Raw genomic sequence first — 20,840 nt, 5'->3', positions numbered from 1 at the left:
GCATCGCAGCTTATGGCAGATAGCCCTCTGTGAGGATAAAGTGAAATCACACACATAGCTGAGCTGTGGGCAAAGTGTACTTTAAAAACAAATACACGGGGAAACTTTCCTGGTGGTCAAGTAGCTAAGATTCCATGCTTCTAATGCAGGGGGTCCAGATTCAATCCCTGGTTGGAGAAGTAGATCCCACATGCCACAACTAAGAGTTTGCATGCCTCTACTAAAGATCCTCCTCCTGCTGCTGCTGCTGCTAAGTAGCTTCAGTCGTGTCCGACTCTGTGCGACCCCATAGATGGCAGCCCATCAGGCTCCACCGTCCCTGGGATTCTCCAGGCAAGAACACTGGAGTGGGTTGCAATTTACTTTTCCAATGCATGAAAGTGAAAAGTGAAAGTGAAGTCGCTCAGTCGTGTCTGACTCTTAGCGACCTCATGGACTGCAGCCTACTAGGCTCCTCCGTCCGTGGGATTTTCCAGGCAAGAGTACTGGAGTGGGGTGCCATTGCCTTCTCTGAAAGATCCTGCATGCCACAGCTAATATCCGCACAGCCAAATAAATATAAATATACAAACAAAAACACAATTACATGATGGGGGAATATGGGAAAGATACAGAGAACAAAATAATTGATCAACAACAAGTGTCTTGCTTAGAGAGATTCATTGAAGGAATGGGCTCATGGTTGTGGAGATGAGTAAATACGACATTTACTGGGAAGCTGGTAGGTTAGGCTGGAAGCTCAAGCAACAGTTACTTTGCAATCTTGAGTCCAAAATCCACAGGGCAGGCTAGAAGAACAGAAATCCTGGAAATATTTGTGGGTTAGGGTCTTGAGGCAAATTTCTTCTTCTTCCAGAAACCTCGACGTTTGCTTCAACTGATTGGATGAGGCCCACCCACATTATCAAGGGTAATCTTCCTTTCAAGTCAACTGATTGTAAGTGTTAATCATATTCCAAAATATCCTCACAGCAACATCTAGACTAATGTTTGACCAAACACCTGAGCACCGTAGCCAGGCTGACACATAAAAGTAACCCTCATGGTACTTTCCCTGACTATAAAGGAGGAGACTGGGGCTTGAAGAGAGTGAGTAACTTGCTCAAGGTCAAACCATTAAGAATGAAATAATATCAAACTTTAGGCTGTGCAACCTCAGTGTTTCTGCTCTTAATCACAGACCCTGGCTGCTTGCTTAGACTAATAAGAGGTTCTAAAAAAGAGGCATCTGAACCTGGTGACTTTTGATTTAAGGCAAAAGTTTTAAAAACAGGGCAGACAAGATGGAGTAACAAGGGCCATATTTGCCCTCTTATCTAAAATAGCTGGTAACAAAGGTAGTGCATATGAAACAAGAGTTTGAAAGACATTGGACATCAAGTAGGAAAGGACAGTGATCCTTGAGAGATGAGATATAAGCCAGGGGCCGTCTAATTCCCCCAGCCCTATAGGAGGGTTTCCAAGGCGGGGCCAGGGAGGGAAACCCAGGCAGATCCCAGTGATCTCCCTGAGTTGATGAGACAGAGCTGAGGGTCTGGGGAGACCAAGGTGGCTGGAGTTGGCTCCCTCCTCTGGGAGAGGAGGGAGTCATATGACGAAAGTCTCCAGAAGTATCCTGGGGCTTCCTCTGGCAGCCTATTAGCAAATGTGTATGTGGAAACTCCTGAGGCTGGGGGAAGAAGCACCCAAGAGATGAAACTAACCATTTTCCAGAGATCACACAAGACCAGAGCAAAAGAGGCGTAATCAATGGAGCTGTGAGCGGAGGTTCCAAAAGTGTTTGCCTTGGTGATGAGGTGAAATTAGACCTGGGCTCCATTCTCTCTGGTTCTGCCTATGTGTGTGTGTGTTAAGTCTCTCAGTCATGTCCAACTCTTTGCAATCCCATGGACTGTAGCCCACCAGGCCCCTCTGTCCATGGGAATTTCCAGGCAAGAATACTGGACTGGGTTGCCATGCCCTCCTCCAGGGGTTCTTCCCAACCCAGGGAACAAACTCCTGTCTCCTGTGGCTCCTGCACTGCAGACAGAATCTTTGCCACTGAGCCACCAGGGAAACCCCTGTTTCTGCCTAACAAACCTTAAAAGCAAACTTGAAAAGACTGAACCACTTTCAGGTAATTTAACTATGCTCCATAATAGGGTTCAAGAATAGTTCTAGGAATAAGAAAATAGACAGCACCCCACAGGGTAAAATTCACAGTGTCTGGTATCCAATCTAGATTACTGAGGCATGCAGAGCAACAGAAAATTTTTACCCATAATCAAAGGAAGAAATAAGATCATGGAAACTGACACGTAGACATCTATGGAAATGACATAGATGTTAGAATTACTAAAGATCTTTAATAGTTATTATATCTGTTTTCAATACGTTCAAGAAATTGAAGGAAATATCATGCATAATTAGCAGAGACTTGGAAAATATAAGATACAGGGACTTCTCTGGTGGTCCAGTGGCTGAGACTCCATGCTCCCAATGCAAGGAGCCTGGGTTCAATACCAGGTCAGGGCACTAGATCCCACATACCACAACTAAGAGTTTGCATGACTTAACTAAAGATCCCATGTGCCACAACTAAGACCCAGTGCAGCCAAACAAATAAATGTTTTTTTTTAAAAAGAAGATATACAAACTGAAATTCTATGAAGATTACAGTATTTAAGACTAGAAACCTAGTCCAGTTCAGTTCAGTTCAGTTTAGTCACTCAGTCGTGTCTGACTCTTTGTGACCCCAAGAACCGCAGCACGCCAGGCCTCCCTGTCCATCACCAACTCCTGGAGTCCACCCAAACTCATGTCCATCGAGTCAGTGATGCCATCCAACCATCTCGTCCTCTGTCGTCCCCCTTCTCCTCCTGCCCTCAATCTTTCCCAGAAGCATCAGGGTCTTTTCAAATGAGTCAGCTCTTCGCATCAGGTGGCCAAAGTATTGGAGTTTCAGCTGTAACATCAGTCCTTCCAATGAACATCCAGGACTGATCTCCTTTAGAATGGACTGGCTGGATCTCCTCACAGTCCAAGGGACTCCCAAGAGTCTTCTCCAACACCACAGATCAAAAGCATCAATTCTTCAGCACTCAGCTTTCTTTATAGTCCAATTCTCACATCCATACATGACCACTGGAAAAACCATACTCTTGACTAGACAGACTTTTGTTGGCAAAGTAATGTCTCTGCTTTTCAATATGCTGTCTAGGTTGGTCATAACTTTCCGTCCAAGGAGTAAGCGTCTTTTAATTTCATGGCTGCAGTCACCATCTGCTGTGATTTTGGAGCCCCCCAAAATAAAGTCAGCCATTGTTTCCACTGTTTCCCCATCTATTTGCCATGAAGTGATGGGACCAGATGCCATGATCTTCGTTTTCTGAATGTTGAGCTTTAAGCCAACTTTTTCACTCTCCTCTTTCACTTTCATTAAGAGGCTCTTTAGTTCTTCTTCATTTTCTGCCATAAGGGTGGTGTCATCTGCATATCTGAGGTTATTGATATTTCTCCCGGCAATCTTAATTCCAGTTTGTGCTTCCTCCAGCACAGTATTTCACATGATGTACTCTGCATATAAGTTAAATAAGCAGGGTGACAATATACAGCCTTGACATACTCCTTTTCCTATTTGGGACCAGCCTGTTGTTCCATGTCCAGTTCTAACTCTTGCTTCCTGACTTGCATATAGGTTTCTCAAGAGGCAGGTCAGGTTGTCTGGTATTCCCATCTCTTGAAGAGTTTTCCACAGTTTATTGTGATCCACACAGTCAAAGGCTTTGGCATAGTCAATAAGGCAGAAACAGATGTTTTTCTGGAATTCTCTTGCTTTTTCGATGATCCAGCAGATGTTGGCAATTTGATCTCTGGTTCCTCTGCCTTTTCTAAAACCAGCTTGAACATCTGGAAGTTCACGGTTCACGTATTGCTAAAGCCTGGCTTGGAGAATTTTAAGCATCACTTTACTAGCGTGTGAGATGAATGCAATTGTGCGGTAGTTTGAGCATTCTTTGGCATTGCCTTTCTTTGGGATTGGAATGAAAACTGACTTTTTCCAGTCCTGTGGCCTGCTGAGTTTTCCAAATTTGCTGGCATATTGAGTGCAGCACTTTCACAGCGTCATCTTTCAGGATTTGAAATAGCTCAACTGGAATTCCATCACCTCTACTAGCTTTGTTCATAGTGATGCTTCCTAAGGCCCACTTGACTTCACATTCCAGGATATCTGGCTCTGGGTGGATGATCACACCATCGTCATTATCTGGGTCGTGAAGATCTTTTTTTGTACAGTTCTTCTGTGTATTCTTGCCATCTCTTCTTAATATCTCCTTCTTCTGTTAGGGCCCTACAATTTCTGTCCTTTATTGAGCCCATCTTTGCATGAAATGTTCCCTTGGTATCTCTAATTTTCTTGAAGAAATCTCTAGTCTTTCCCATTCTGGGATTAAAATAGATTAGACATTGCAGAGGAAAAGATTAGTGAATTTGAAGATGTAACAATAGAAAGTAAATACAATGAAATTTGGAAAGAAAACAGACTGGAAACAATATACAGTATCTGTGCACACTGGGACAACTTCAAGTGGTCTAATATATGTGTAACTGGCAATTCAGCAAACTAAGCATTGAAAGGAATTCCTCTACTTGATAAAGGTTATCCAAAATGTGTAGCTATCCTCATAGGTATGACAAAGGACTGAATATGTTCCCCTGAAGATTAGAAACAAGATATGGATGTTCACTCACCACTTCTATTCAGTATCGTCCATGGAGGTTCTAACCAGATCAATCAGTAAAGCAAGAAAAAGAAAAAAATGGCATTACAATTGGAAAAGAAGTAAGCATTGATGACATTATCATTTATGTAGAAAATCTTACAAAAAGAAAAAAAAACAAAACCCAAAAGAACTAATAAGTTACTTTAGGAAGGTTGTAGGATGTAAAATCAATATACAAAAATCTGTTATTACTAAGTACTACTAATAAATGATTCACTATTGATATTTTTAAAAATTCCATTTACAATAGCATTAAAATGTTAAATTCCTAGGGATAAATCTGGAAAAGATGATTAAGAATTTCACACTTCAAACTATAAAACGTTGCTGAGAAAAATGAAAGACCTAAATAAATGGAGTAATTCACCAGTTTCATGAGTCAGATGACTCAACATAGCAAATATATCAAATTTTCCCCAAATTAATCTGTGGGAAAAAAAAACAGATTCCCAGTCAGAATCCTTTTTGTATAATTTGGCAAACTGATGCTAAAATTCACTTGGAAATATAAAGAACCCAAGGAAATAAAACAATTTTGAAAAATAGGAGGAAAGATTGCACACTACCTTATTTTGATATTTATTATAAAAGTGCAGTAATTAAGAGAGTGTGTTATTGGCATGAAGATAGATAAATAGATCAATGGAAGAGAATAGAATAATTACAATACTATGATATTGGTGTCAAGATGGACAATAAGATCAATAGAAAAGAAGAGGAGTCCAGAAATAAACTCACATCGATAAGGTCAACTGATTTTTTTTACACAGGTGTAAAGGTAATTCAGGAAAGAAAATATAATGTTTTTAACTAGCAGAGATAGAACAGTTGGATATTCTTATGCAAAAAATAATTCCAGTCCAATCCTGCCACTTCCACAAAAAGTAAGTCAAAACAGATTGGAGATTTAGCCATAAAAACTAAAATTACAAAATTTCTAGAAGAAAACACAGGAGAAAATCTTTGTTATCTCAGGTTAGGTAGAGTTTTTTTACATTCAACAGCAAAAGAATACCACATATATAAAATTGATATTGGACTGCATCGAAATTAAGAAACATTGTTCAAAGGACTCTGTTAAAAAATAAAGAGATAAGTCACAGAGCAGAAGAAAATGCTTATAAATCTGATAAAGAACTGATAGCCACTGATATCCACAATATATTAATAACTCCCTAAGCTCAGCAATGGACTTCCCTGGTGGCTCAGAGGGTAAAGTGTGTGCCTGCAATGCGGGAGACCTGGGTTCAATCCCTGGGTCGGGAAGATCCCCTGGAGAAGGAAATGGCAACCCACTCTGGTACTCTTGCCTGGAAAATCCCATGGACTGAGAAGCCTGGTAGGTTACAGTCCATGGCGTCACAAAGAGTCAGACATGACTGAGCCATTTCACTTTCACTTTAAGCTCAGCAAAAAGGAAACAAACAACTGTATTGTTTGAATGAGCAGAAGATTTGAACATGCAGTTTATCAAAAAAAGCAAATGCATGACAAGATACTCAACATCATTATGCACTATGGAAATGCATGTTAAAACCACAGAGAGATACTCTTGTAGGCCTATTAGTATATCTATACTTAAAAAGACTGACTCTATGAATTGTTGGTTAAGATGTAAATGAACTAGACCTCTGACACACTGCTGGTGGGGACATACAATGGCACAAATACCCAGAAAAAGTTTGACACCTTCTTAAATTGTTAAACAAGCACTTTATAAGACCCAGGCTTTCTACTTCTAGATATATTGTTGGTGTTGTTTAGTTGCAAGTCATGTCCAACTCTACTGCAACCCCATGGACTGTAGCCTGCCAGGCTCCTCTGTCCATGGATATCCCAGATAAGAATACCGGAGTGGGTTGCTATTTCCTTCTCCAGGGGATCTTTCCAAGCCAGGGATCAAACCCGTGCCTCTTGCATTCACAGGCAGATTCTCATCTTTCTATGGCCATAGGCATTTATTTCATCTAGAGATATACCCAAGTAAAATAAATGCCTATGTCCATGCAAAGAGTTGTGTAGAAATATTTTTAGCAGCCTTGTTTGTAATGGCCAAAATTAATTAATTAAAATAAATTAATGCATTAAAATAGAACTAAAAACAATCCAAATGTTCATCATCAGGTGAATGGATAAACAAATTGTGGCATATACATACGATGGAATACTACTTAGTAGTAAGAAAGGAATGAACCATTGATACATAGAAGTAAGTAAGTGTTAGTCACTCAGTCGTGTCTGACTCTTTTCGACTGTATGGACTGTAGCCCACCAGACTCCTCTGTCCATGGAAGTCTCCAGGCAAGAATATTGGAGTGGGTTGCCATTTCTTTCCCCAGGGGATCTTCCCAACCCAGGGACTGAACTTGGGTTACCTGCATTGCAGGCAGATTCTTTGCTGTTTGAGCCATCAGGGAAGCCCCCATTGATACATGGAAGGACCTGGATAAAGCCCGAAATAATCATGCTGGTGAAGAAGCCAAACAACAATTAGTACAGACTGTGTGACTCCGTGGATACCATACTAGAAAATGTAAACTGACCTGTGGGGACGGAAAGCTGATGGGTGGTTTCCTGGATTAGGAGGAAGGAATGGGAGTGCTTACAAAGGGCCAGGTGGAAAGTTTTGGAGGGGTGGACATGTTGGTCACTTTGTGGGGTGGTTTCATGGGTGCACACATATGTCAACATTTCACATTGTATACTTTAAAAACATATAGTATATTGTTAGGTCATTGTACCTCAGTCTCTAAGTTGTAAGGCTATAAGGCTGTTAAAGCAAAGATCTTGCTGAAGTGACATGCAGTGGCTCTGAGACTGGAAGAGGCAAGACTGAAACAGAATAACCACTCAGGAAGACGCTGAGAAATCCAATTCTCCTTATGCCTAGAACCTGCCTTAGAGGCACCAATTTTACAAAATAAAAATATAAGAATTCTGGTCTATTAAGGGTTACTAGAAAGGGGAAAAATTGGAAACTGTGACAGATTTTATTTTCTTGGGCTCCAAAATCTCTGCAGACAGTGACTACAACCATGAAATTAAAAGATGCTTGCTCCTTGGAAGGAAAGCTATAACAAACCTAGGCAGAGTATTAAAAAGCATAGACATCACTTTGCCGACAAAGGTCTATATGGTCAAAGCTATGGTTTTTCTAGTAGTCATGTATGTATGTGAGAGTTGAACCATGGAGAAGGCTGCGCACTGAAAAATTGATGCTTTTAAACTGTGGTTCTGGAAAAGACTCTTGAGAGTCCCTTGGACTGCAAGGAGATCAAATCAGTCAATCCTAAAGGAAATTAACCCTGAATATTCATTGGAAAGACTGATGCTGAAGCTGAAGTTCCAATACTTTGGCCACCGAGGAGCCGAGTTGTTGGAAAAGACCATGATGTTGGGAAAGGTAGAAGGCAGGAGGAAAAGGGAACAGCATAGGATGAGATGGTTAGATAGCATCACCGACTCAATGGATGTGAGTTTGAACAAACTTCACGAGATAGTGAAGGACAGGAAGCCTGGCGTGCTGCAATCCATGGGGTCACAAAGAATCAGACATGATTTAGTGACTGAACAACAGCAACAATAAAGCTAGTATATTTGAGACTTTTTTGTTACTTACAAAAGGACTCCTGATTCCTGCTGCTCTGTCACCCATCAGCTGGGTGCCTTTGTGCATGCACAGGCTGAACAACCACCCATAGCAGCCCTGATCCTATAGACCACATGGTGTGATAGAAGCAGCACTGACCACCAAATCTTGGTACTAACCATATGGCCTTTGGTGAATCAACTAAAAATTCCTCATAACTTAGTTTCTTCATCTTGGATTCCAGTCCTGTGGGGCTTGGTTGAGATAAGGACTAAGATGAGGCTTTAAAAACAGACATGGGCCCCATCAATGTGTTCTGGCCAGAAAGTGAGGGGAAAAAAGGCTGGCCTGGAGTTCAGGAATTAACATTCCTCTAATAATAAGAACATCCCAGGACTCTTTATTAAGATGTACATTATGTGACTAAACAGGGCTATCTTGGCTCAAACTGTGAGAGACATGTGTTCCCACTTCTACCCCCACTGCTCCCTTCTGGGGCCTTTTCCCTTACAAGCATCACACCCAGTTCCCCCATCACAACCTGGCTGCCCAGGGCCCACTGGGAATTCCCTCCCAGAGAAGTTTGCTTCCCTGAATTCCCAAGTCAGTCCATTCCTTGCCTCCATCCTTCATCCCTCAGCATAGAGATCACAGCGGGGAGGAATGAGGATTACTAAATGGACTCTCACTCAGGTTTATATATATGTCCAGAGTTAGCTCTCTTAGCCTTTATCTTTCAAGAGACACTTATTTTAAATGAGATGCTTGTTTACTCCAAAGAGTGACTTTCTAATGGAATTTGGTATCAGCTAGCTAGATCTTTAGGCATGGGATTGAGAGGGTGTCTCTAGAAAGAAATCTCCACATTTAGTGCCCAAATCTCCAAAGTGGTCTCAAAAATATCATTTACATGGAATTTTGGGCAGGAGAATTTCTTTCTGTATAATTATGTTTATATCTGTTTCTATATAACTGCTACAAACTCTGCACAGGAAATAATGGAATCAAACATGCACATTTTTTTCTATTGGATACACTGGGTCTTTCATTGTTATGGGATGGATTTTTCTAGATGCAGCAAGCAAAGGCTACTCTTTGTTGAGGTGGGCGGGCTTCTCGTTGTCGTAACTTCTCTTGTTGCAGAGCACGGGCTCTAGGCATGCAAGCTCAGTAGTTGTGGCTCACGGGCTTAGTTGCCTCTCGCCATGTGGGATCCTCCCAGACCAGGGATTGAACCCATATCCCCTGCATTGTCAGGCCGTTTCTTAACCTCTGGACCACCAGGGAAGTCCAGACTTCTTTTTTAAACACACAAGTCATCAGATTCAGATGATTTGTGTTTTCTTTTTAAAAAATATTGATTTAATTTATTTATGCACTGGGTCTTTTTTGCTACAGTCAGGCACTCTCTAGTTTTGGAGAGTGGAGGCCGGTCTAGTTGGGGTGTACAGGCTTCTCATTGCGGTGGCTTCTCTTGTGGTGGAGCACAGGCTCTAGGCGCGAGGGCTTCAGTAGTTGTTGCATGTGGGCTCGGTAGTTGTGGCACATGGACTCAGTTGCCCTGAGGCATGTGGGATCTTCCTGGACCAGGGATTGAACTGGTGTCCCTTGCAGTGTGAAGTGGATTCTTAACCTCTGGACCACCAGGAAAGCCTATCCGGACTTTTTTTAGTATATGAAACTGATACACGGATTGAAGGCTGCTGCCACACCTGGTACATTGTTCAGATGCTGCTAGTGCCTGAAGTTCAAGAAATCTCCACATTTAGTGCCCAAATCTCCAAAGTGGTCTCAAAAATGTCATTTACTTGGAATTTTGGGCAGGAGAAGTTTCTTTCTATATAATTATGTTTATATCTGTTTCTACCTGTTTCTATATAACTGCTACAAACTTTTAGGTAGTTCCAGTAATTTAGCTCAATATACTTGTCAATGACCTAGAGGATGAAGTGAACGATAGCGTGAAAGAATCTGCTGATGACTCAAAAGTGTTTAGCTTGGTAAGAGCCAAGGAAGATCTTAAGATGGTTCTAACAAACTGGATGACTGAACAAACGCAACGACTGATGACACTTTACAGAGAAAGTCAAAAGGTAATAGATATTGAAACAAATAACTTAAGCTCCACATAATTTAAGCTGTACACACTGATGGACTTAGAATTTATGTTAGTTTCAAAGGAAAAAAGACTTGCTGTAGGAATCAAATTAATAAAGACAATTTCCATAAAGCTATCTAATCTGCAATGGTCCAGAAAAGGCCAAAAGCGTCTAGAAGTATACCCAGAAAATGAAGGGGAAAATACAAGAAAACATGCAGTGGACAGGACAGGATGCCGGCCTAACAAGTTCTCTTTGGCTAATTTGGTCCTGATGTTTTCCTCCAGTTGTCCCTAGCCCTAGAAAATGAATCAAGATCTGTCTAAACCAACAAAAGTATGATTCCCTGGACCAGCAGCAGTGGGATGACCTGGAAACGTATTAGAAATGCAAATTTATTAGGCTCCATTCTGAATATAGTAAATCAGAAACTTTGGCCCAGGAACACAGCAATTTATATTTTAATAAGGCCCCCAGGAGATTCCAGTTCATGCTGAAGTTTGAGCACCACTGGTCTAAACCAATTATGATAATCCCTTTCCACTTTGCCAATGATTATGTTAAGGATAAGCGTGAACTCCCTTTAGGCCAATGAGATACAAGTAAAAGTCTGCTGGGGGATTCTAAGCAATATATTTCCTGAAAAGAGGAAAGACCTTTCACCCTTTGGCCTTAGTTCTGTGAGAATGTGATGTCTGGAGCTGCAGCATCCATCTTGTGGCTATGAGGAGGCACAGTTGAGGACTGCAGAGCAAAATATATGGTTTATGCCAATCTTCCCACGACTTTACATACAGGATGTCTTGCTGTGTGAGAAAGTAAACCTCACTTTTGGTCAAAAATGCTTTTCCTTGCATCTGAAACCATCCCTCAAAAGCACATCCCTTTCTTCTCTACTGTGGTACAGAAGAAGAAAACCTGACTGAGTAAATTCTCACAAATAGTGAGAAACAAAACAAAACACAGATCTCGGACCTTTCACCTGAACAGGTGATAGCTATATTCCCTAATCTTTAGTTAATATATTGTACATCCATTTTTATTCAGCTCAAGAGAAAAAAATATTTTTGGCCCCTTGGCATGTAGAGATCTTCGTTCCCTGAACAGAGACTGAAATAGTGTCCCTGCAGTGTCAGTACAGAGTCTTAACCACTGGACCACCATGTGTATTCCCTTATCTTAAAGCAAGTGTATTATTGAGCCTCTCTGCTCTTATTTATTGTATTAATGTAACAAATATGTACTTTCCTCACAGTTTTTGTAAAGTATCTTTTGTAGTGAGCTATGTGCAAACATAAAAAACCCCTCTGGCAGTCAGCACACCATCCATTCAGTTCAGGGCTGTATGGCCAAAAACTACATTGTGAGAGAAGTTTGAAGGTGTGATTGTATTGATCTCAACTTTAAAAAGTTAAGGCCACACACAATGCACTTTCATTTCCCCAAATCCCATTATGAGTGACCATTTATGATTCGACTTACCTCTCCACATTGTTGTTCATATTATGAATTAAGAGATCATGCAGTAGAGGTAAACCTCAACCTTAGAATCACTTTCATGAGAAATAAAATGCCAAGATAGATGCATGGATGGAAACCTACACAGAGAGGAGGCAAAAAGTATTTTTTGTGGATTGTGTCTTCATATCTTGGCAACACACATTGTGTGGGTCTGTCAACAAAGCCATAAGAAAGAGGGCAGAGAGTGGAAGAATCAGCCTGATGAATGCATCTTTTTCTGTGCACCATCCAGCTTAACTTTCGACAAACTTTTTACAATGAAGCCCCCCCGATAACTAACTGCAAACACAGATGGGGTTGTCAGCATGCCCTATAGGTCAGGAAGCTTGGGCTTTGCAGGACTGACAGCAGGAATTGGTCCAAAATCAACTGTTCTCCACTGAGAATTCCCTGTCAGCTGTTGAAGAAGGCTGGCTCTGCTGAATTCAGCCCTCAAAGAGTGCAGAGAGGAGGGAAGACCTCTCAGAGACAAAAAGCAGACTCCGCAGGATTTTAGGGCTTAAGACCAATACCTTCCCCTGCACTCAGAGGCATGAAAGAAGCCAGCGCATCTGGAGCCCAGATGTTCCAAGCGAGTCTCCCTCTGAGCAGAGGCTGTCCCAGTCCACCCTGGAGCTCAGAGCAAGTCACCAAAGAAGGTGGCCTTGCCCCACACTGGAAAGTGGAAGAGCACTTCTGGTTGCAGTCTTTATCCAGGCTGGAGCCTTGAGTTCAAAGTTTCTGTGCCTCTATTTCCTCTCCTTGGAAGGCAAGGCTATTCTGGTCTCCTGGTGGAGTGAGGATAAAGCAGGACAAAGGATGGGAAGAGCAATGATTGGCTGAAGATATATATAGATATAGATATAGATATAGATATAGATATAAAACTCTCCCCCAGGGGGAAACCCTGTTAAGGACTCAGACAAACATATTTCCCAGACTCCTTTGCAGCTAGGTGGGGGTCATGTGTCTCAGTCCTGGCCAGTGGGTTGGAGGCAGAAGAGACATGCATCACTTCCATGCTAAGCCCAGAAAACCCACCTCAACCATCTCCACCATCCTGCTGCCCTGTCTCCTGGTCACATGCAGAGGATCCAATAGATGATCCCAAAGCCAGAGAGAATGGGGGAACCCCAGTGGATGGACCTCAGATTCCTGATCAACTTCATAGAAGCCTGCCTTCCTAAGTGTCTCAGATTGTGATAGAATGAAAAACGAAACTCTGTGCTAAACCAGCTCAGATTTTTTGCTGCACCAAGCATTATTTATCCGACATAATGCAGGCTCTGAACGTGTCCTAGAGAAAGCAGCTGAGAGGGTGACGGAACCCGGGATGGGCGAGGGGAGGCAGAGGTGGCAAATACATTTAAAGGGATGCTCGTGATGTCCAGGTGGCATGTGGTCTCCCACTCACCTAATGACCCCTCCCTTATCAAGGCTTTTATGCTCCCGATGAACCTCTTTGAGGCTGCCCAGTTACCCCTCACCTCCAGCCAGCTGTCAGGGTCTATACAGACAGCCAAGGAGTTATATTAAACAGATTTCAGGGAGTTCAGGGTCTGAAAGAAATTAGCCTAGGCACATCGCTGCCAAGTAAGTTTGTCTTTTTTTGAAGACAACATTGGCAAACAAACACAAGCCACACTGTTTCTCAAAACCTGTGTCTTCACTGCCATTGAATTCATCCATGGTTGACTGTTGACAAGTGGAGGGAGGATTGGCGAATGGACATCAGCTTAATATCAATTTTATTTGGCTTAGCAAGAATTTTTTGTATATGAGCTCTACAGAGTTCTTATTCCAGAGACTGCAGTCATTTTAGATAAATACTTTCATGCAAAAGATCCTGCCAGATATTTTTCTAACACATGAATAACCTGATCTGAACAAATTCATTTCTGATGATCAGATATTACCTCACTTTTGTATTTTTATTGTGACAAAATATACATAGCACAAATTTACCATTTTAATAATTTTTAAGAGTACAATTCCATGGCATTAATTACATTCACAGCGTTGTAAGCCATTATCACAATATGTTTCCCAAACTTTTTCATCATCCCAAACAGAACTTCTCAAAACAATGAAATCATAATTTCCTCTTCCCTCTTCTTTCAGTCCTTCATAAACGCTAATCTATTTGCTGTCTCTAAGAATTTTCCTGTTCTAGATATTTCATGTAAGTGGAATTACAAAGTATGTGTCCTCTTGTGTCTTATTTTACATAGCGTAATATTTTCAAGGTCTCTCCATGTTGTATCATGCATCAAGCATTCTTTTTTATGGCTGCATAATATTCCACCATAGGCATACCGATTGTTTATTCATTCATTTGCTGAAGGTCATTAGGTTGCTTCTGCCTTTTGGCTACATTTGTGAGTAATGCTTCTATGAACATGGCTGTATAAGTATCTCTTCCAGTTCCTACTTTTCAATTAGTTTGGGGTGTATACTGAAGAGTGGAATTGCTAGGTCATACAGTAATTCTACACTTTGCTTTTTGAGAAACTACCAAACTGTTTCCCATGGTGAATCTGCAAAATTAAAAAACCCAGATTAAAGAAAAAATGTAGAATAAGGCTCTCATTATCCATGGGGATGCCTGAGTGATGAGAGTGCCAGCTGGCCCTGGAGCCCTCATTAGCACGGAGCATGTATCTCTCGGGTCAGCTCTCTGTGCACAATCACATTAAAGACTTCATACCTGAGTGATTCCTAGATACAGAGGTAAATTGCCAAGAAGCTGATGAAGCTGAGAGCCCCTCACTTGCAGTGGCTCCTTCCACAGTGCTGGGAAGGGCCCTTACAATGTGGTCATTTTTAAAAATTTTGCTAACAGTAAGATATTTGAGCTCAAGTCAGTTAAGACCACTGACTCCTTTCAGTCCAACTTCCCCTTGTATTGGGTGGTGTTGGGATGCCTGTGGGCATTTGGAGGAGGTTGGTGATTTACTCTGGAAGCCACTGAAAGAAGAGTCCCAGTTTTTCAGTCAAGTAAGTCTCCAAATAACCACTGAATGACACTGCAGTAAGCTAGGCTGAGAGGCTAATGTGGTTGAGACCTGGTTCCTGCCCTCTAGGAGCTTCAAACCTTGCCTGGGGTGGAAGGGAAAGCAACATTAAACACACATTAATATTTACAATAAAATTCAGAACATGCAAAATGCCATCACAAGGCATTATGGGTCCAAAGGAGGGAGGGATGACATGGAAACAGGAGTCAGGAAAGCATTTGTGAGTAGGGTCCATATGGAATGGGCCTGAAGGGGAACATTTCCCCCAGCAGAGAGTGGACTAGTGGGAATCAAAGTGGGAAAGGCAGGAGAGCCCAGGCTCTAAAGACATGAAACTGGAAGGAAATTTGGGACCACATTTTAGAGCAGGGGTCAGCCAGTATTTTCTATAAAGAGACAAATGATATTTTAGGTTTTCCAAGCCGTGTAGGGCCTGTCACAATGACTCAGCTCTGCCATCATAGCATCAACACAGCTATAAACAGTATGTAAATGAATGGGAGTGACTATGTGCCAATAAAACTTTATTTACACAAATAGGCATCAGACCACAGCACCCAACTAAGGAAACTCGAGACCATGAGAAGCCACTGGAAGTCTGTGAGCAGGAGAATGACATTGTAACATGACCAAAGGTATGTATTTGGGAAAGAAATCTGGCTATAGAATAATACTTGAATTGGAGGATGTAGAATTAAGCATGGAAATAACTGTTGAGGATGTTAGAGTGTTTAGGGGCAGAGACTGGAAATTTTAGGTCAATGAGAGCAGAAAAAGAAAGTTGGCTTGATGGGGCATGGGGTCTTATTGGGGAAGAGAGCTGGGTTAAAAGGAGGCCTGGGGGACTGGGATTTTGAGGTTGCAGGCAAAGTTTGTGAGTGATGGGATGAAGGGATTGGGGTTTGGATGTGTTTCTGGTTGACTGCCATGATGGCTCAGTGGTAAAGAATCCACCTGCAATGCAAGAGAAACAGGTTCAATCCCTGGGTAAGGAAGATCCCCTGGAGGAGGAAATGGCAACCTACTCCAGTATTCTTGCCTGGAAAATCCCATAGACAGAGGAGCTTGAGGGCCTGTGGTCCATGGAGTCACAAAGAATCAGAGCGACTGAGCATGCCTGCCTGCACATGCCCTGGGATGGTCTCTGCACTCTGAGTGGAGTGGTGGGCAGCTCATGTCAGATGGCTGAGGCTCCTTTGTGCCACCCATGGCCACGTGGAACACGGTTGCTGTGGGCTCCATCCAGTCTAACCCCCAGGGCTCCCAGCAGACAACACCCGACTCTATGTGAGTCTGGCCAAGCCTGGGCTCCAGGCAAGTGCTGCCCGGGATCCCTGAGCCCTGAGACGTCTCGGAGGACAGCCAAGGACAGCCAAGGACAGCCAAGGTCAGCCAGGGCAACCCCATCAGAGGCAGGTGGAGGCCATGCCAAGTTACCCTGGCAGCTGCGTGGGTGGGCCAGATTGCTTTCTAATTACATTGTGCTTCAGACAAGACAAAATCGTGTCTCTTAAAAAGCATGTATGTGGAGTCGGGGTGCATCCAGAGAAGGTCAGGCCTCCTGGAAATCGGGAGCAGCCAGTCAGGTTACAGAATTCATTTGCATCCCGGGGACTCCATGTGCAACCCCGTGGCCCGTCGGGGACGCATTCTGGATGAGCGAATGCATTTAAATGGAGCGGGTGATTCTGAAAGAAAATGTGCCATTTCACCGCGAATATCTCATCATTTCTCCCTGGAACTTAATATAATACCCTCCTGGAAAAATCATCTAAAGATTGGGCTTTTGCCCGTGTCCTATAGCAAACCCTCTCCCTGCTGCTCTGCATGCTGAGACAATTTAGTTGAAAAGGAGCCACCTTAGAATTTGCCACATTTCTGTTTGACAAAGAGGCAGTTTACTCACTGGTTACATGCTTTCTTGCTGAGACATGAACATTAGGTTGGCAGATATTGAAAATACTATTTTGATACTTAACGCACTTTCTTGGGAATTTATTTTAGAAGCAGAGTAATAAGAGAAATCTTCCTGACTTAGAAATATAAATATGATGCTACCACTTGGGGTTATTTATTTCCAAGGCAATCAATGAGGAAGCGTTAGAAAATATATTCAGAGTGATTTCAAACCTGATTTCAGTCAAGTGAGTAATCTTTCCATTTTCTTTCCATATGTTACATGATTTAAAAAAAAAAAAAAGATGAAATGGTAAAGAATTAAAAGGCACTCTGGAACTAAGACCATAAATATGAATATAAGACTGTCTATTTTTTTAAGGAATGAAATGGCTTTAATTATGCTGAAACAAATGTTGATAGTGAAGCTAAATACTGTTCAGCAAAATGATTTTGTACATATATATGCATTCTTTTTATATTCTTTTCCATTATGGCTTATCACAGGATATTGAATATAATTTCCTGTGCTATACGGAAGGACCTTGTTGTTTATCCATCCTATATATATTAGCTTACGTCTGCTAACCCCCACCTCCCATTCTATCCCTCCTCCACCCCCACCGCCTTGGCAACCACAACGTCTGTGATTCTGTTTCTGAGTCATAGATGAGTTCATTTGCGTCATATTTTAAACCCTACATATAAGTGACATCACACGGTATTTGTCTTTCTGATTGACGTCCCTTAGTATGATCATCTCTAGGTCCATCCATGTTGCTGCACATGGCATTATTTTATTCGTTCTATTCCATTTATACATTTATACAATTCCATTGTATATATACCACATCTTCTTTACCCATTCATCTACTGATGGACATTTAGGTTGCTTCCGTGTAAATAAATTATAAATAAAATACTTACTAAAATAGGCTATTATAAATAGAACAGGCACAATATTTTGAATACAGCTGGTGGCTCCAGGACTTTAGGAAACTCTTGCAGTTGTTTTCCAAGCTGAAGGGTCAACCAGCTGGGATCCGTCTCTTCAGCCTGGCCGCAGGTCTAGATCAAGTCCAGCCCCAATTATTATAGGGCTCAATACTTGAGTTTCCATTGTACTTACACACCATGGGCTTTGCCTGTATTTGTTGGCAAAAGGGTTCAGAAGTGATTATGAGAAGGGGTTACATGTGGGTCCTTCACACTAGGGCCATGAAGGAGAGCAGACTTGTGGAGGTGCTCGCCCAGTTAAGTCAGGCACAGAGAGTGAGAAATCACAGGGCAGAGAAACCCTCTTTCTGGTAAGATCCTCTTCCTGGACTATGTTAAAGGTTATTTCGGCTGGGGTGGGGGAGAACTTGGTGGAATGGGTCAGGTGGGTGGATCAAGAGCAGATGCTACCTAGAGACCCAGGTTGGCCATGGGCCTGTGGATACCTGCCCTTGAAGGTATTCATCAGGAGCAAAGGTTTGGAAACCAATGGCCATGTCCTTGTGTCTATAACCAGGTACGTGGGACTGGGTCTCCTGATCGAGTCAGCTCCTTTGGGCTCTGCTGGGGGTGGGATGGCTGGCAAAGTTCAGGGTGAACTGGACACAAACTTAGTTTTGTGTGCTATTGACCTTGGTGTGGAGACAGGCACCTTCCCATCCATGGAGCGTCCTTGCCTGCAGGCCTGCTTTGCTGATGATAGACTCATCCACTGATAAGCCCGGCAAGGCGTAGCCTAGGTGACACTGCCCTCATTTCCCTGCCTGGCCCTTTGGTGCCCTCCTAGATGGCGGTGGTAGTGGTTTAGTCACTAAGTTGTGTCTGACTCTTGCAACCCCATGGACAGTAGCCCGCCAGGTTCCTCTGTCCACGGGATTTCCTCTTCTTTTTTCTGGGACCCAAGGACCCTCCTGCTCTCAACCCCTTCTTGCCCCTCCCCACCACCAATTGCCTACAAAGCTTAACCTCAGGCAAGAATCTGCATACCATTATAATCTTCGTGGGATGTTTTCCATCTTCTCCTCTTGGCAGAGTCCTTGGTTCAGATGGTAGAATTGAAAATTTTGTTTCCCATTTGAGGGTTTCAGGCAGCAAACTGGCAGAGGAGGACATGTAAGGAACATGTCTGCATGCAGATGGCAGCTCAGCTTTGGCCCTACTGTATCCACACCCTGGGCATACACACTTGGCAATATTTGGAAACATGAGACCACAAGATAGAAATGTACTTATTCTTAGAAAAGACATTTGGATGTGAAAAGCCAGTTCATCTGTGCATATCTGGGTGAATTATATGGCTTGAGCCACAGCACATGACGTTCAGTAGCTGAAGACAAACGGAGATAATTCTGAAGTCACTCTGAGCAGAGACGAGGTATCTGTCGCACTGTGGATAACAGACACCTTCAAATGCACTCAGCCTGGTTCTCTTCCAGTTCTGTTTCAACCTACTTTCCCAGCCCCAGTCGACACGGCTCTCGCGGCTGTAGCCTGAGAAAGGAAGTGACCCTCTGAGATGAGAGGGTTTCCCTAGTGACATCCATCCAGCTGGCCACAGTGGGGGCTCGTCTGGGGCCCACACAGTCAGGCCATCAGAATGTGCCAAGATCAGCAATAATAAGGTCTTTGCACAGAATTCCTTCATCATGAGGGGAAAGCAGGCTGGACTGAGACAGACCTGAACCCAGCCCTCGCTTCTAACATCTTCAGCCAACAGAACCGAACTACACTCAGAGAATACTCTGACTGAAGAGACAGAAGGAGAGACAAAAAGAAGAGATAAACCAAGGTCATGGCTGAAAAACTTCAGATACTTTTGCAAATCAGACCGAAACAGCTATATCAGCTAAAAGGTCAAAGCATCTTACAGGTAAAGTCCCAGTGGCTTTGGTGCTGGAAAGTGACTCCTGCCAGAAAGCTCCATTCAGATCTACAGAGTGATGGCTTTTATCTATTTAGTCCTACAACTCCCAAACTTTATCATCATTGTCTTCTAATTGGTCTTGATGCCAGGCTCAAGGGCCTAATGAAATCAGCAAGCACAACTCTGAACGGAAAGAAGAAAACCAACTTGTGTTTGGCATTTGATAAAATGCCTGTCCTAGAGAAGATTCTTGACAGCCCCTTGGACTGCAAGGAGATCAAACCAGTCAATCCTAAAGGAAATTAAACCTGAATATTCATTGGAAGGACAGATGCTGAAGCTGAAGCTCCAATACTTTAGCCACCTGATGCAAAGAGCCGATTCATTGGAAAAGACCCTGATGCTGGGGAAGATTGAAGGCAGGAGGAGATAGGGAAGACAGAGGATGGGATGGTTGGATGGCATCATCGACTCAATGGACATGAATATGAGCAATCTCCGGGAGACAGTGAAAGACAGGGAAGCCTGGCATGCTACAGTCTATGGGGTCACAAAAAGTTGGACACAACTTGGCGATTGAACAACAGCGATGGGATATGGAGCTCTAGACCTGCTATTGCTGGATTTTTCCCACAATGGATGGCTCTGCAGCTGGGAGGGAGAAATTACCATCTGATACCCATGGGGGCTCCCTGGGTTCCTCCAAAACAGACAGAGAAGGTCTGAATATACTGACCTTGGAGAAGTGACTCTCCACCTCCATTTCAAACTGTCCTCTACTTGATTAGCTTCAAGAAACACATGCTTACCAAAGATTAGGCCAGGCATCAGGGCTGTAGCTAGACAGAATCCCTACACTGTCTAGAGCAGAGGTCCCCGACTTTTTTGGCACCAGGGATCAGTTTTGTGGAAGTTACTTTTTCCACGGACCAGAAGAGGAGTGGTGGTTTCAAGGTGCTTCAAGCACATTACATTTATTGCGCACTATATCTCTATGATTATTATATTGTGATATATAATGAAGTAATTATACAACCCACCAAAACGCAGAGTCAGGAGGAAGCCCTGAGCTTGTTTTCCTGGAACCAGATGGTCCCATCGTGGGGTGATGGGAGA

At 42.8% G+C, this 20,840-nt stretch overlaps 1 protein-coding gene across 1 annotated transcript in view; it reads left to right on the top strand.

Moving 5' to 3' along the window:
* Positions 1–20,840, top strand: part of LOC138990556 (transcriptional regulatory protein AlgP-like) — a 197,606-nt gene that overhangs the window by 138,520 nt on the left and 38,246 nt on the right. The window contains exon 3 of the mRNA XM_070382149.1: positions 15,509–15,603. The gene's annotated coding sequence lies outside the window, so the exon portion shown is untranslated. The remainder of the gene's footprint in view (positions 1–15,508; positions 15,604–20,840) is intronic.

Source organism: Bos mutus, chromosome 13, assembly GCF_027580195.1.
Source record: "Bos mutus isolate GX-2022 chromosome 13, NWIPB_WYAK_1.1, whole genome shotgun sequence".
Taxonomy (NCBI): Eukaryota; Metazoa; Chordata; class Mammalia; order Artiodactyla; family Bovidae; genus Bos; species Bos mutus.
Note: the sequence above shows the minus strand (reverse complement) of the source record. Positions and strands in the feature narration are given on the sequence as shown.